The sequence below is a fragment of the Protopterus annectens genome, chromosome 7.part0 (genome assembly GCF_019279795.1).
Source record: "Protopterus annectens isolate FY-2018-M chromosome 7.part0, PAN1.0, whole genome shotgun sequence".
NCBI lineage: Eukaryota > Metazoa > Chordata > Ceratodontiformes > Protopteridae > Protopterus > Protopterus annectens.
The window spans coordinates 11,744,047-11,760,068 of record NC_056739.1 but is presented as its reverse complement, the minus strand read 5'-3'; the positions used below and the strand labels follow the sequence as shown (position 1 = coordinate 11,760,068).

Below are 16,022 nucleotides of genomic sequence, written 5' to 3'. Positions count from 1 at the left end.
ATTTAGGCACCATTTTTTCTGATGAAGTGCAGCAGATATTAAAGGAAGCTAGAAAACCTGCTACTAGAAAATCATGTTTGGCAAAGTGGAAGAGATTTTCTAGTTGGTGCCACAGGATAAATCAGGACCCATCTAGAGCAGTGTGAATTCCTCAAATCAGGCCTGTCCTACACTTCTATCAAAGTACATCTGTTGGCTGTTTCAGCTTGTTTGCCACTTCCCTACTTTCTTCTCTGTTCCATTTAAAACAGTTTCTGAAAGGGGTGTTACATATCCAACCACCTGGAAAACAGGTGGCTCTTTCATAGGATCTTAACTTTTATTTTAGAAAAGTGATCTCTTCCTGCATTTGAACCAGCTTCTCAGAGTGACTTGAAGTTCTTGACTCAGAAGATTGTTTTACTACTTTGACTTTGGCTCTCATGTCTATCCTGCCCATTCTCACCTTTCACAGGGTCAGGGTGACCTTAAGAGTACTTCCTTTATGCCCAAGGCTGTATCTGAATTTTCCTTAAATCAGTCTGTTCATCTTTTTGTGTCCTTTTCCAAATGCAAAACATTAGAGAAAGAATTATTCATATTTTGGATGTCTATAGGCAACTCAAGTGCTACCTGAGCAGGACTAAAGACTTCAGAATAGTTGACTAGCTTTTTATTTATTTTGATGGGAAAAAAAGGGAACAACCACTGTCAAAGCAGACAGTTTCAAAATGGTTGCCTTACGCTGTCTATTTCTGTTACTGTCAACATGGAAAGACACCCCCAAAGGCCAAGGCTCACTCCACTACAGCTATGGCTTCTCTTGAGGTCTTCTATAATTTGCTGGACTCTGGAGCTATTCCAGAAGCAGTAGCTTGGTTATGTGTATGTATTTTTACTAAATATTACAAACTTGCCTCCGTTTACAAGGCCAGAACAGGAGTTGCTATTCTTCCTGGACTATGGTCCATGTTCATCATTATGATCACTGTTGAAGTAGCCTTAGCGATATGGGTTATATCCTGCTAAGTATATGACAATCATCGAGCTTCCAAATCTTCAAAGCCACCTTCAACATGCTCAGACTGTTACTCAGCTCAACTTGAGCTGAGGAAATAAAGTGATTTAAGCACCAAGCCCTTCAGAACTTTCTTGCCACTGAAGAGTGCTCCTCTTCTGGGCTTTCAAGGTCAAACAAAGAAGGCAAGGTGTTGGACATATTTGTTAAGATGATTTTCTCTTTTTCCACATTAGCTTATAGAATTCTGAACTACCTGGTAGATATGTAATTAGCCTATTTTGTGCAGACAGTGAATACTCCATGTCTCTTCCTTCAGAAGATGGATCCTTTTTCAATTTTGTTATTTCCCAAGTATCTAAACATGCTTTGAAGAGTGTGCACATTGTGTCTAGAGCCACTGCCACTGCTACATCTTTGAGAAAATATGTCTAGGTACATAACCAAGCATTTGCTGATCAGGCAAAGTCTGAAAGTTTGAATTCTGTTCTAGATAAAGAGGTTTTGTTTGGCCCTACTCCAACTAATGTCCTCAAACAAGTTGATAAAAGAGGGAAATGACTTCAGGGATTGCCTAAGATTTTTCTAGCCCTCATTTTACAAATCTCCAAAATCCTCTTTTCCTTTTAAAAACAAAACAAGTAGTCCCTGCCAAATGCAAGGCAAACAGCAACCAAAAAAATGACTTCTGGGATGAAACAACAAGAAATATGAAATAATAATCTTTGCCAAAAATTGACAGTCTCATACTTCAGGATAATTATACCAGCATTCTGTCCCTCATATCCTCCCGTCCTACCCCGTCTGCCCTAGAAATTGGCTCTTTACATTCCCCTTTGGAAACAGATTGATGTTAGGTTGTCCAATGTCGCCTTTGTTCTTGCTGGATGGGTTCGGAGCCGATCCTTGGCTCTGACTCGGCCACTTTCTATAGCACGAGAGCTCTTTACTGGCTCAAGGCTACCCCGTATCCCAGAATGCTCAGCGTCAGCTACCCAGATCTCGTTTGCTGCTTCAGCTGCAAGGTTGTGTCAATACTGGCTCAGGCTTAGTATAACTTTTTTCTCTGTTTAAAGTTCAATAATTTACTTGAAAAGTAGTATTTTTTCACTGTTTTATAGTAGTTTGTAAGTTTATTTAGTCATAAACCCCTTATCTCGTCCTTTGCTGTGTTTTTTGTGCTGTGTTGGCCATCGCCCCTTAGTCGGTAGGCCTTCTGTTTTTCCCTGAACTCGTTTAAGTTAGAGAGTCCCTCCCCCCCCCTTAAGAACAGCTGTTTAAGTTAGAGCCTCTCCTTTTAAGGTTTTTATCGATATAATTTTTATTATTGTAGTGGGTCTTTTTGTGTGATACTTCCTTATTTTTTTCTTAGAATGTCCAAGGAAGTTAAAACCTCAGGGTTCCAAAAGTGTGACTCATGCTGTCAGAAGATGTCTCTGACAGATGGGCACACTAGTTGTGTGTATTGCTTGGGGGCTCTGCACCTGCAGGACTCTTGCTCTGTTTGTCATGCCTTTAGTCCAAGGGTCCTGCAGGAGTGGAAAAACAGGCTAATCCTCCATGAATTGTTGAAACAGGATTCTCTGGCTAAAGCATCTCAGCCAGTGAAATCTTTGAAGTCAGTCAAGCCGTCGGCTCCATGATCAGAACCGACCTGTGAGCTTGACAGACCAAGTATATCGGTGCCCTCTAGCACAGACAAGACTACTCCTCCGTCGGCTCCAACTGTTACCTCGGAGCCGTCTTAGAGCCATAAACGAGCTAGGTCTCCTTCATTGGAGCCGATTAGCTTGGTGCCACAATCACCCTTACTTCAGAGCAAAGTCGGTCATCGCTCATCTTCCCACTCCTCTCGATCCTCAAGGTTATTGGATCAGGACATAGAGAGAGAGTGGTCAGTAGGGTGCTGAAGTCACAGGCCCTTGCAAAAATGCTTATGAGCCTGCCTCAAAAGGCCTCTGCTCCATCCGCTTTGATATCGATTCCTCTTCTGACTATGCTTAGTTCGGAGCCGGAGTCCATGGACATTCCGATAGTGGTTCCTTAGGCTTCGATGAAATCCTCTTCAGCTCTGATGTTGGCTCCGATTACCTTGGTTCTTCCTTCCATCGTGGTATCTAGGCACCGAAGCTCTCTCATCAGCTCCGAGGTGGGAAGTGGCATCAGAAACTTGTCCGACCCTGCTCTCCCTCTCGGAGCGTCGACTGAGTTGAGCTCGGCTCCCACATCGGCTTCGGAGCCGTCACCCTCAGTGCAGAGTGGAATTTCTGTCCCTTCGGAGCCAGAGCTCTCTCTCTGTCAAGACCGTGATGCTTTCGAGGTCATGCAGAGAGTGCTGTCCCCACAGATGGCCCCACTATCGGTCCCATCAGCTCCATCCCCTTCGGTGCCTGTGTCAACCTCTGCTCCTCCTCCAGCCCCAAAGTTTAGGGAACCTATGCCCCAGGACACCCCATTGGGTGAACCCTCTTCTTTCAAAACCTCCCCAGAGCATTCTGAGCAGGCTTTCCAGAGGAAAAAGTGCAAGAGGAAGCAGCAAGACTCCCCTGAGTCTGTCACCTCAGATACAGACCTGGATGAATCGGAGAGGTCCCCATGGTCCCCCTCTGAAGATGTTTCCTTTTCGGACATCCTCGAGATTCTTAGGCAGAGGCATAGCTGGACTTCCCTTGCCCCCTCCAAGGATGAGTCTGTATACCTGAACGCATTTGGTTCCTGACCTTCCACCTCCTGGGTGTCTCTGCCTTTTGATCCACTCATGTCTATAGTGTCTTGAAAGGCTTGGTCAGTTCCAGATTCCATAGAACCTGTCCCAAGGAGACCTAATAAATTTATCACAGCTGCCCAAGACAAATAATTTCTGACTAAAAGTGTCCCTGTTGATGCCATGGTGGTAGCAGCAGCCACAAAGAGAGAGTTAGCTGAAACCTCCTCATCTGTCCATCCACCGAATAAAGACTCTCGTACGATGGACAGATATGACAAGCAAATGTTTTCATCAGCGACCTTCTTCCTTGGGTCCCTGAACTATCTTTCCCATTTTACTAGACTTCAGAGGGATCTCCTAAAAGATCTTGGAGATACCCTACAAGATCCCACAGCTGAGGGAGCTTCAGCCAAGGTAGCTACCCAGCTGGTGACTTTAAATTCAGTAGTCAGCTCTTCCATGAAGCTTATTTCATACGCAGCCGATGGAGCAAGCAGAGCTGCAGGAACAGGAGTGGCTCTTAGGAGACATTCTTGGCTGTGGCTGTGTCAGTTTGTGGAACCTTTCAGAGCGTCCTTCACCAATACCCCCTTTGATGGCTCCTCTCTCTTTGGGCCTCAGGTGAAAGACACGCTTGCCAGGTGCCAGCAGGAAAGCAAGACACTCTCTGATGTGGGAGTCCATTTTCCCACTCCTACCAGATCATGACCAAAGGGTCAAAAGGGTAAAAAGATGTGGTTTCAAAAATCCCAGGGACCCTTGCCTGATGCACGTGGTGATTTTTCCCCCAGGGGCAAAGGGAGAAACAATAACACTGGCAGATGCCACCCTCATGGCAGAGGGGGTCCGCAAAACTAGGATGACAGAGATATGTTCCCTTCCAAATCCTATTAACATCCCTGAAGGGATGCCTGACTGCTCAACTCTGGAGGGAGCCAGGGGAAGGCTTTCTTTGTACCCAATTGCCTGGCAAAATATTACAAAAGACAAATGGGTACTATCCATTACATCTGGAGGTTACAAAATTCCCTTCCATCAATCCCCTCTTGTTTCAAAAAAAATCATCCCAGATGTTCCACCCAATCTAAGGGATCAGGCAGTCACAGAAGTTTCAAGACTGCTAGAAAAAAGAGCCATCCAGGAGGTCCCCACAGACCAAGTAGGATCCGGAACTTACTCAAGATTCTTTTTAGTGCCCAAAAAGACAGGGGACTGGAGACCAATTCTGGATCACAGCAGATTGAACAAATCTGTACAAAAAGAAAAGTTCCCAATGGGAACACTGCAGTCCATTCTCCCCTTTCTGGGTCAGGACAATTGGATGTGCTCCATAGATCTTCAGGACACGTACTATCATATAAAAATGAACAGATGGTCCAGGAGATTTCTACGCTTCCGGCTAGGGGCCAGTCATTACTAATTCAGAGCTCTGCCCTTTGGTCTCACCACAGCCCCCAGGGTGTTCACCAAATTCATGGCAGTAGTTACGGCTCACCTGAGACATCTAGGATTCCAGGTGTTTCCTTATCTAGACGACTGACTCCTCACTGCTACCACGAGGCAACAGCTTATAGAGGCATGAGATTACACCATAACATCCTGTGCTCAACTAGGCATCACAATAAACTTAGAAAAATCTGTCTTGTTGCCCTGTCAATCTATTACTTACATAGGAGCAGAGCTAGACACAATAAAAATATTGCCTCAGGAAAGAGTTTCCATTATTCGACAACAGGTGTCACTTCTCCTGAGGAGCAAAATAATTCAAGTCAGATATGTCCTTCAGGCTGTAGGGTCCATGGCAGCAGCCATTCTTCTAGTTCCCTTTGCGTGCTTTCACATGAGAATCCATCAGTGGCTTCTTTTCACACAATGGTCCTTCCAGGAATTACCCGTGTCTCACATGATGCTAATTATGGAATCTTGCAAAAGGCACCTTTCCTGGTGGATCGTCTCCCCACTAGTGACTCAGTGCAGACCTTTCATGGAATCCCATCCGGTTGCCACAGTGACCATGGATGCTTCCCTCATAGGGTGGGAGGGGGCATTATCTAGGGAAGACAGTCCATGGCACATGACAACCTCACGAGTACCACTTGCACATCAACGTCCTGGAGATGAGAGCGGTGCTCCTAGTGTTGCAAGCTCTTCAAGACTGTCTCCCTGCCGGAACTATTGCAATACAGATGGACAACATGTCAGTAGTTTGGTACATCAACAAACAGGGCGAAACCAGGTCTTACCCCTTGTGCCGAGAGGCCCTCACACTGTGGCAATGGGCGATTTCCTTCCAACGTTTTCTGACAGCTGTGCATATCCCTGGGAAATCCAGTGTAATAGCAGACAGGCTCAGCAGGGCTACCCTCATGCCATATGAGTGGTCTCTGAAACAGGAAACTGTGGATCTTATTTTCCACAAATGGGGCCAGCCTTGCTGCAATCTCTTTACCTCTCCCCTCAACAACAAATGCAGCAACTACTTCTCCCTTGTTCCTCCTCCAGGTCAGACACCCAGGGACGCTGTAGTCCATGATTAGCCTCAGGGACTCCTTTATGTATTTCCTCCCTTCCCCCTAATTCCAAAAGTCATTCAGAAAGCAAAATCGTTGGGTTGTAACATGATCCTCATTGCCCCCTATTGGCCTCGACAAATTTGGTTTCCGTTCCTTCATCCCCACCTTCTTGCCCAGCCTTGGGTTCTGGACCCAGTGCTGGACCTCTTGATTCATCAGTCAGGCGGGTTACACCAATCCCTCCAATCTCTCAAGCTCACAGCTTGGTTACTCCACTTCCAATCTTAGCCAGGCTCCCCACTATTTCCCCAGCAGTGCGTGATATTATTGTTTCCTCCCATAAGGCAACTACAAGGAAAGTTTATGCTAGCAAATGGAAAATGTTCTCTTACTGGGCAGAATACAGGAATTTAGATCCCCTTACAGCTCCTGTACATGAAATTTTGGATTTCTTAGCAGAACTGTTTCGATCTGGTGCAGCTGCTGCTACCATCAGAGTACAACTAGCTGCCATTTCAAATTTTCACATCGGAGTTTTTAAATCAAGCTTAATGTCTCACAAACTCTGTAAGGCCTTCATGAGAGGTACATTTCTACTTAGACCACCAGTAAAAGAGCCTCTTCAACCTTGGGATCTCCATTTGGTTCTGGCCTCCTTGATACTGCCACCCTTTGAACCAGTAGCATCATGTTCTTTGAAATTTCTCTCTTGGAATCTCTCTTCCTAGTTGCTATTACTTCTGCCAGACGTGTTTCAGAACTCCATGCCCTATGTGTTCGCCCACCATACCTGGTTTTTCGCAAAGACAGCGTTTCTCTGAGAACCAACCCATCTTTTCTACCTAAAGTTTGTTCAGAACACAATTTGAATCAATCCATTGAACTTCCTGTCTTTTTCCCTAATCATTCCAACAAGGCAGAATACAGATTACTCCAACTGGATGTTGACAGACAACTAAGTTTCTATCTCCATAGAACTAAAGAGCTGAGAGAATTAGATCAGTTGTTCTTTTCATTTGCTAACAACAAATAAGGCCTTCCAGTTTCTAAAGTAACCTTGTCAAAATGGTTATCAGACACCATTGCCTGTACTTCTTCCAGCAAGACCCAAAGGTCATTCAACCAGGTCAGTAGCTACTTCGGTAGCTTTTCAGTCTAGATTGCCCATAGATTCAGTTTGTGCAGCAGCTACTTGGGTAGATCATCATACATTTATTTCTCATTGCTAAGTAGATGTGGTCTCCTGGGGCAGGGCTTCCTTTGGTTCCATGGTTCTGAAGAGTCTGTTCCAATGACCCACCCAGGATTGAGGTGCTAGGGATGCTGTCCCATCCAGCAAGAATGAAGGCAAGATTGGACAACTTAACATAAAGAAGTTATGTACCTACCATAACGTTCCATGTTAGTTGTCCTTCATCTCGCCTTCCTTCTTGTGTCTCTCCCTCCTTCCTTGAGGATTAAGAGGAGTTTTTTCAATGGTTTCACTGGCTAACCTGTTTTTTTTTTCGTTGCTTCCCAAGCAAACCATGACAATTTACTGTATATCCAGGTTTAATAATAATGGATTATCTTCTATGATTATGTCTAGTGTGAGCTATCTCAAACGAGATCTGGGTAGCTGACACTGGGCATTCTGGGATAAGGGGTAGCCTCGAGCCAGTAAAGAGCTCTCGAGCTATAGAAAGTGGCTGAGTCGGAGCTGAGGATCGGCTCTGAACCCATCCAGCAAGAAAGAAGGCGAGATGAAGGACAACTAACATGGAACATTATGGTAGGTACATAACTTCTTTTTTCAGACTCTTGGAAGGTAATTACAGTATCTGAATTTTCATGGTAGGGACTCCTATTTATTTTGCTAAGAGCTTATTTTCTGCCTAAGGGGATGTTTGTGGGGTGAATGTTTACTGTTTATGGCATTTCCACCCTTTCTGATGATACCCACAAATACCTCCTTTCAGGGGAAATTCCTACCTATCCTCCGAACCAGATTTATTTCCTCAGGGTTTTCATTACTTTCTCACCCTAAGAGTCACAGAACCTGTGTCTTTAGATCAAAGGTGCAAGGGCTGCTATTCAAGAATGCTTCTGATATCAAAGAAAAAACTTCTTATGACCAGTTCTGGGTCTTTCCTTTCTCAGTCTTTATGTCAATGGACAAAAGTTCAAAATGGTGACCCTTTAGACACTGTTAACCGTCATACCTCCCTTAAGTGTCATGGTGCCATTAGATATATCAGATGCTTATCATCATACACCCATAGCCACAAGCTTCAAGAAATCTGACAGATTTTCTTTGTGTGGGCCACATTATCAGACCTCTGCATTACCCTGTGGTTTATCTACAGCTCCAAGGGTTTTACAAAGTGTCTAGCGCCAGTCATAGCTCATTGCAGACTGAATGGCTTTAACATATTTCCTTATTTAGATGACTTACTTATCTTTGCAGAGTCTTTTCCCAGATGTTAAGAGCCACTCTTGGACTTTAGAGCCAAAGCTCAGGCTTCTCCCTTTACCCATAATCCCCATGTAACTAGAGAGTTACCTCAGATCCCTTTTGTCACTCTTTTTTGCTACAAACATGATTTTTATTGGTCAGGCTGTGTTCAGCTAAGTGAAAGCTAATTTTCTGCAGTGGCCATATGTTTTTCAACTCCTCAACAATCCTTTTCTAGGAATCAACAATGTGGTCAGAAAATGTTGTTCAGGAGGTCCCAGGGTCCTTTCCAGGACACACGTGGAGAAAGTTCCCTTGGGCTAGATGGGAGAGATTCTTTCTCTGATAGACCCTACAGGCACTCCTGAAAGGAGACCCGATTGTCCACCTCTGCAGGCAGTCAGGGGTCGATCATCCCTGCACCAGAGAGTCTGGCTAGATATAACAAGAGATATTTGGGTGCACAGGATTATTTCCAGAGGTCATATAATTCCCATTTCCCTTCCACCTCCATCTGTGAACAAATTCCCGATGTTCCACCCAGTCAGAGATAAACAGCAGCACTAGAAATACAAAAGCTGCTAGAAAAAAGAATCATCCAAGAGGTCCAGCCAGACCAGATAGAATCAGGAACTTACTGAAGATTCTTTTTAGTGCAAAAGAAAACACGGGACTGAAAACCAATTTTGGATCTCAGTATATGGAACAAGTCAATTTGACATACAAAGTTTCAGATGGTTATGGTTCTGTCCATTCTTCCCTTCCTGGGCAAGGATGACTGAATGTGTTTGACAGACATTAAGGATGTGTATTATCACATAAAGATGAACAGACTATCCAGAAGGTACTTATGCTTCTGGATGGGAGCCAGTCCTTTCCAGTTCAGAGCACTGCCCTTTGGCCTCCCTACAGCTCCAGGGTGTTTACCAAATGCATGGCAGTGGTGGTAGCATATTTGAGACTGCAGGGATTCCGCACGTTTCCATATCTAGATGACTGGCTCATTACCACCTTGACCAGGCATCTGCTAACAAGGGCAAGGGATCATGTGCTTCAGATTTGTTTTCATGTGAGGATAACCACAAATTATGACAAGTCTCACCTACAACCAACTCAAACCTTAGAATTCATAGGAGAATTCTTCAACATGACATCAGTCACACCATCTTTTCCTCTCTCAAGAGTACAGACTATCAGATTCCAAGTCAAGAGAATGAGCAATATGATGAACATAGTACAGCTGTGTAACTAAACTTACCATAACTGTAGATGTTCAAATGATCACTGCTACAGCAGTCGATCCCTCACACCACGTTATTATTTTTTGGTGTGTTGCCATGCTGTGGATGCATTTTTTTTTGTTCCTAGCATTGTCCTTTCAGGGCTCAGCCTCCTTCTCTTGGCATGAATGAAAACAGAAACTTTGAAGGGCTTGTCACCCATACCTGTATTTTGGTCAGCTCAGTTCGAGCTGACTAATGGTTTGGGCAAGTGGAAGGTGCCCTGAAGCTTTGGAAACTGGCCGGCTGTTATATCACTGTCAGCTTATAACCCATATAGCTAAGGCTACAGCAGCAGTGATCATTTGAACGTCTACTCTTATGGTAGGTTTATTTACAGTAATTTGTGATGATTGGTCACGCCTTCGCATACAAACTTGTTTATTAAAGCGTTTAGTTTACCATAAAAAGTATCCCACTTTTCTTCAGTTGACTTTCTTTCTGGTTGCCTCTCCTAATGCCACGAGCTAAGCTTCTTATTTATTGACACAGTCAGTTCTATAAAACTTCCTAAGGGATACACTTGGTGCAACGCATTTTTCATTGTTACTCTCAATTTCATATTGAATTGAATAGTGATTTGATTTTCCAACTGGGGCACCAATGTTACAACATAAAACCAAATTAGTCCTGCAGTTTAACCAAGGAACATCCAATAAGTTATCAGCCCTGTTTGGTTGTTTAATAATCTGTTCATTAGTTGTATAAAATATAGCATGTTAAGTTGTCAATCTCGCCTTCATTCTTGCTGGATGGGTTCGGAGCCGATCCTCGGCTCCGACTCGGCACTTGCTTTAGCTTGAGAACTCCTTTTACCAGCTCGAGGCAACCCTATATCCCATGATGCAAGGCGGAACTACCCCAGATCTCGTTTGCCACTTTGCGAAGAGGTCTCCTTTTTTGCCAGCTGAGGTAAGTGAGTTTCAAACAGCTTTAGTCAGGGTTATCTTCCCCTTTTTTCCTATTTTTTAGTGTTTAGTGTCACATTTAACCACCCTATTCCCCTTTTAGAAAAATTTTATACTTATAAAAAGTTTTAAAAATTTTCAGTTAGGCCTAGGCCTTCCTTATTAATCCCTATCTGTGTGTCTGTGTTTGGGGATTAATTTGTGTGACTGTTTTTGGTGTGTGTGTGTCTGTGTGAGTATTTTATTACTCTTTTTTCCTTAGACTATGTCTAAAGAGGTAAAGGTCTCGGGCTTCAAGAAGTGTGACTCGTGCTGTCAGAAAATGTCTCTGACAGACGGTCACACTTCTTGTGTTTACTGCCTGGGGCCTTTACACCTGCAGGACTCCTGTGCTTTGTGTCACTCTTTTAGCCAGCGAGTCCTGCAGGAAAGGAGGAACAAGCTAATCCTCCGTGGCTTGCTAAAGCCGGAAGGTTCACCCACTAAACCTGGGTCCAGTAAGCTTTCCAAGCCATCCAGGGGTCAGGCTACAGCTTCCAAGCCTCCCCCGGTGGCTCCGACTCCTTCGGAGTCGAGATCGGCTCCGGCCGGAGCCGATCTTTCTCCTTCTAAGCTAGGGTCGGTTCCGATCGGTTCCGACACCCAATCTGCTGTTGCCTTGTTGGCTCCGGCTGGAGCCGACGCAGTATCCAGTATCGGGCGAAGCCTTCGGCTCCATCTGGAACCCATAGGACATCGGCTCCGATGACTTCCTCCAAGAAGAGATCTCGGTCCCCGTCTTTGGAATCGATCCACTCGGCTCTGGGGTCTCCTCTTTTGTCGGAGCGGAGTCATCGGAGCCGATCTTCGAGATCTTCCAGGCTGTCTGACCACGATTTAGAGAGGGTGGTAAGCAGGCTGTTAAAGTCGCAGGCACTGGCCCAAATGCTCCATAGCCCGTCTCAGCAGACTTTGGCTATTGCTTCACCCCTTGAACTTCCTCCTCCAACTCCCCACCAGAGTTCGGAGCCGGAGCTTCTCGGGACAGCGACTGTTTCGGCGCCGGAGCGGATACATCCTTCGGCTCCGATCTCCTCCTTGAGACCTTCCTTGGAGGGATCCGGTCGTCGAGTTTCCCTGGTCGGCTCCGAGGGGGCTAGTGGCATCGGACCCTTGTCCGACCCCGCTCTCCCTCTCGGGGCTTCGGCTTTGGTAAGCTCGGCACCGACATCGGCCTCGGAACCTTCCCTCTCAGTGGAGCCGGGAATTCCTATTTCCTCGGAACGGGAATATTCCAGTCTCCCGGGGAGGGGAGCCTTTGAGGTGATGAGGAGTGTCCTGGCTCCTGAGCCAGGTCAACGGTCCATCCCTCTAGCTCCTCCCTCTTCGGTGCCTGTAGACACCTCTTGCCAGCCTCTTGCTCTCAGGCGCAGGGATCCATCGCCCCAGGTTTCCCCGTTGGGAATATCTTCCTCTTCCGAAGTTTCTCCTGATCCTGCAGGTGAACCCCCTCGGAAGAAGACATGTCCTTTTCAGACATCCTTGAGCTCCTCAAACATAGGGGGAATTGGCCATCCATTGATCCCTCCGAGGATGAGTCGGTATACCTGGAGGCTTTTGGATCCCGACCCTCCACCTCCTGGGTGTCTCTGCCTTTCAACCCACTTATGCAGGTAGTGGCTCGAAAGGCGTGGGCAGCTCCAGATTCTGTGGAACCTGTCCCCAGGAGACCATCCAAGTTTATTACGGCCCCTACGGACAAACAGTTTCTTTCCAAGGGCGTCTCTGTGGATGCTATGGTGGTGGCGGCCGCCACTAAGAAGGAACTTGCGGATCCTTCAGTACCTGTCCATCCTCCTAACAAGGATTCTAGGACCATGGACAGGTATGGAAAGCGGATGTTTTCTTCAGCGACCTTTGCTATGCGTTAAGCTGAACTACCTTTGTCACTTCACCAGGCTTCAAAGAGATATTCTCAAGGAACTAGGTGAAGTGGTCCAGGATCCTTCTGCTGCTGGGGCTCAAGAAAAGATTGCCTCACAGCTAGCAATCCTGAATTCCTTATCCAACTCCTCCATGCGGCTCATATCCTATGCGGCCGATGGAGCGAGCAGGGCCGCAGGCACAGGAGTGGCTCTTAGACGTCAAGCCTGGATGCGGCTTTGTAATTTTGCGGACCCCTTTAAGGCGTCCTTCACCAATACCCCCTTTGATGGTTCGGCTTTGTTCGGACCTCAGGTGAAGGATACCTTGACCAGGTGTGAGCAGGACGGTAAAACTCTTTCTGCCGTTGGAGTCCATTTTTCCACCCCTTCTAGACCATATTCCAAGGGTCAGAAGGGAGGGAAGATGTGGTTCCGCAACGCCCAAGGAGCTACACCGGACACACGTGGTCAGTTTACCCCCAGAGGCAGAGGGGGTAACAATAATAGACGCCGCCCTAGGGACAGGGGGGGTCCTCAGAACCAGGGCAACAGGGAGTCTCTTCCTGAGAAGCTCTTTCAGCACCCCTGAGGTGTTGCCCGACTGTCCACCCTTGGAGGCAGTCGGGGGAAGGATTTTGCTGTACCAGTAGCCTGGCATTCCCTTTCACAAGATATGTGGGTACAGTCGATCATATCCGAGGGTTACAAAATCCCCTTCGAAAGGTATCCCGTACCTCAACAGTCCCTTCCAGACATCTCACCCGGTCAAAGGGATTTGGCAAAACAGGAGGTTTCAAAGCTCCTAGAAAAAAGAGCCGTCCAGACTGTTCCGGCAGACCAAGTAGGATCCGGCGTCTACTCGAGATTCTTTTTGGTCCCCAAAAGGACAGGAGATTGGAGACCAATATTAGACCTGAGCAGTCTAAACAGATTTGTCAAGAAGGCAAGATTCCGGATGGTCACGCTTCAGTCCATTCTGCCCTTTCTGGGCAAGGACAACTGGATGTGCTCTATAGACCTTCAGGACGCGTACTATCACATAAAGATTCACAGGCGCTCCAGAAGGTTTCTCCGCTTTCGGCTAGGGACTAGTCATTACCAATTCAGAGCCCTGCCTTTTGGCCTCACTTCAGCCCCCAGAGTGTTTACCAAATGTATGGCAGTGGTCACAGCTCATCTGAGATGTCAAGGATTCCAGGTGTTTCCTTATTTAGACGACTGGCTCCTCTCAGCCACCACCAGGTGTCAGCTTCTTCAGACCAGAGACTACACTCTGCAGCTATGCAGGAGTTTGGGAATTTCAGTGAATTTCGAAAAATCTTCTCTGCGGCCTTGCCAGTCTATCACCTTTATAGGCGCAGAATTAAACACCGTCAAAATGTTAGCCAGACTAACAGATCAAAGAATTCTGGACATCCAAAAATACGTTCGGATTTTATTGCAGAGCAGCAAAGTCAAAGCCAGGCTGATACTAAAGGTTCTAGGTCTTATGGCTGCGGCCATTGTTCTTCTACCACTAGCTCGCTTCCACATGCGTCTTCTGCAGTGGATGTTATTCACTCAGTGGTCGTTCCACAGTCTTCCGATGAGGCACGAAATCTTAGTCACACAATCGTGCAGGACTCATCTGAATTGGTGGATATCTTCCCCTCTTCTTCATCAGGGCCGACCTTTTGTTCCCCCTCCTCCGGTTGCCACAGTTACTACGGATGCCTCTCTGATCGGGTGGGGGGGCATTATCAGGGCAGGATGGTCCACGGGACGTGGCAACCCATAGAATACCATCTGCACATAAATGTCCTGGAGATGAGAGCGGTGCTTTTAAAGTTGCAAGCCCTCAACAACTTTCTTCCCACGGGGACTATTGCAGTACAAACGGACAACATCTCCGTGGTCTGGTACATCAACAAGCAGGGCGGAACCAGGTCCTATCCGTTGTGTCGAGAAGCTCTCAGACTTTGGCAATGGGCAATCTCCTCTCATCGGTTTCTGATAGCAACGCACATCCCCGGCAGGTCCAACCTCTTGGCGGACAGGCTGAGCAGATCCATTCTAATGCCTCACGAGTGGTCTCTCAAACAATCTGTAGTGGATCAGATTTTTCTGAAGTGGGGCACACCTTGTTGCGATCTTTTTGCTACACCCCAAAACAACAAGTGCCCTGATTTTTTCACCCTTTTTCCCCTACCAGGCCAACCCCTGAGAGACTCTCTAACCCAGGATTGGCCCCGGGGACTTCTGTACGCTTTTCCTCCCTTTCCCTTGATTCCACAAGTCATTCAGAAAGCCACCGTTTTGAGGGCCAAGTTGATTCTCATTGCCCCTTACTGGCCTCGACAAATTTGGTTTCCGTCTCTGCATCGTCACCTCCTGGTGCAGCCCTGGCATCTGGACCCAGTTCCGGATCTCTTGATCCACCAGTCGGGTCAACAGCACCGGGCCATTCATTCTCTCAACCTCACTGCTTGGTTGCTCCACTTCCTTCCCTAGCCAGGCTTCCGATGATCTCTGATTCAGTCAGAGACATCTTAGTGGCTTCTTTAAAGTCGTCCACCAGAACCGTTTATGCTAGCAAGTGGCGACGTTTTTCTATTTGGGCAAATTCCAGGAATATTGATCCCTTTACTGCTCCTGTGCATTCTGTTTTAGATTTCCTGGCTGAGGTTTTTCAGTCAGGATCTTCTTCATCTACAGTAAAAGTTCAACTAGCTGCTATTTCCAAGTATCATGTTGGCTTGCATGACAATAACATTATGTCTCATAGATTATGCAAGGCCTTTCTGAGAGGAGTTTTTCTCCTAAAGCCGCCGATAAAGCATCCTCCTCCGCAATGGGATCTAAATTTAATGTTGGCATCCTTGATATTACCTCCCTTCGAACCATCTGCTTCATGTTCTTTGAAGTTATTGACCTGGAAAACTATATTTTTACTGGCTGTCACTTCAGCAAGAAGGGTTTCTGAGATTCAAGCTCTCTGCATCCGTTCCCCTTACTTGTTTTTTCATAAGGACAGGGTATCCTTAAGAATGAACCCGTCCTTTCTCCCCAAAGTTGTGTCTCAAACCAATATTAATCAATCCATAGATCTACCAGTTTTTTTCCCCAAACTATTCTAACAGAGCTGAACAAAAGCTTCATTTTTTGGATGTCCATCGTCAGCTCAGGTACTATTTGCATAGAACGAAACAATTCAGGAAATCGGACCAATTATTTGTCTCCTATGCAGAAAACAGGAAAGGTCTCCCAGTGTCTAAAGTGACCTTATCCAGATGGTTGTCT

At 46.2% G+C, this 16,022-nt stretch overlaps 1 protein-coding gene across 1 annotated transcript in view; it reads left to right on the top strand.

Moving 5' to 3' along the window:
* LOC122805771 (synaptonemal complex protein 1-like) overlaps window positions 1-16,022 on the top strand; it is a 5,909,626-nt gene that overhangs the window by 5,707,707 nt on the left and 185,897 nt on the right. The gene's annotated exons all lie outside the window — the stretch shown is intronic.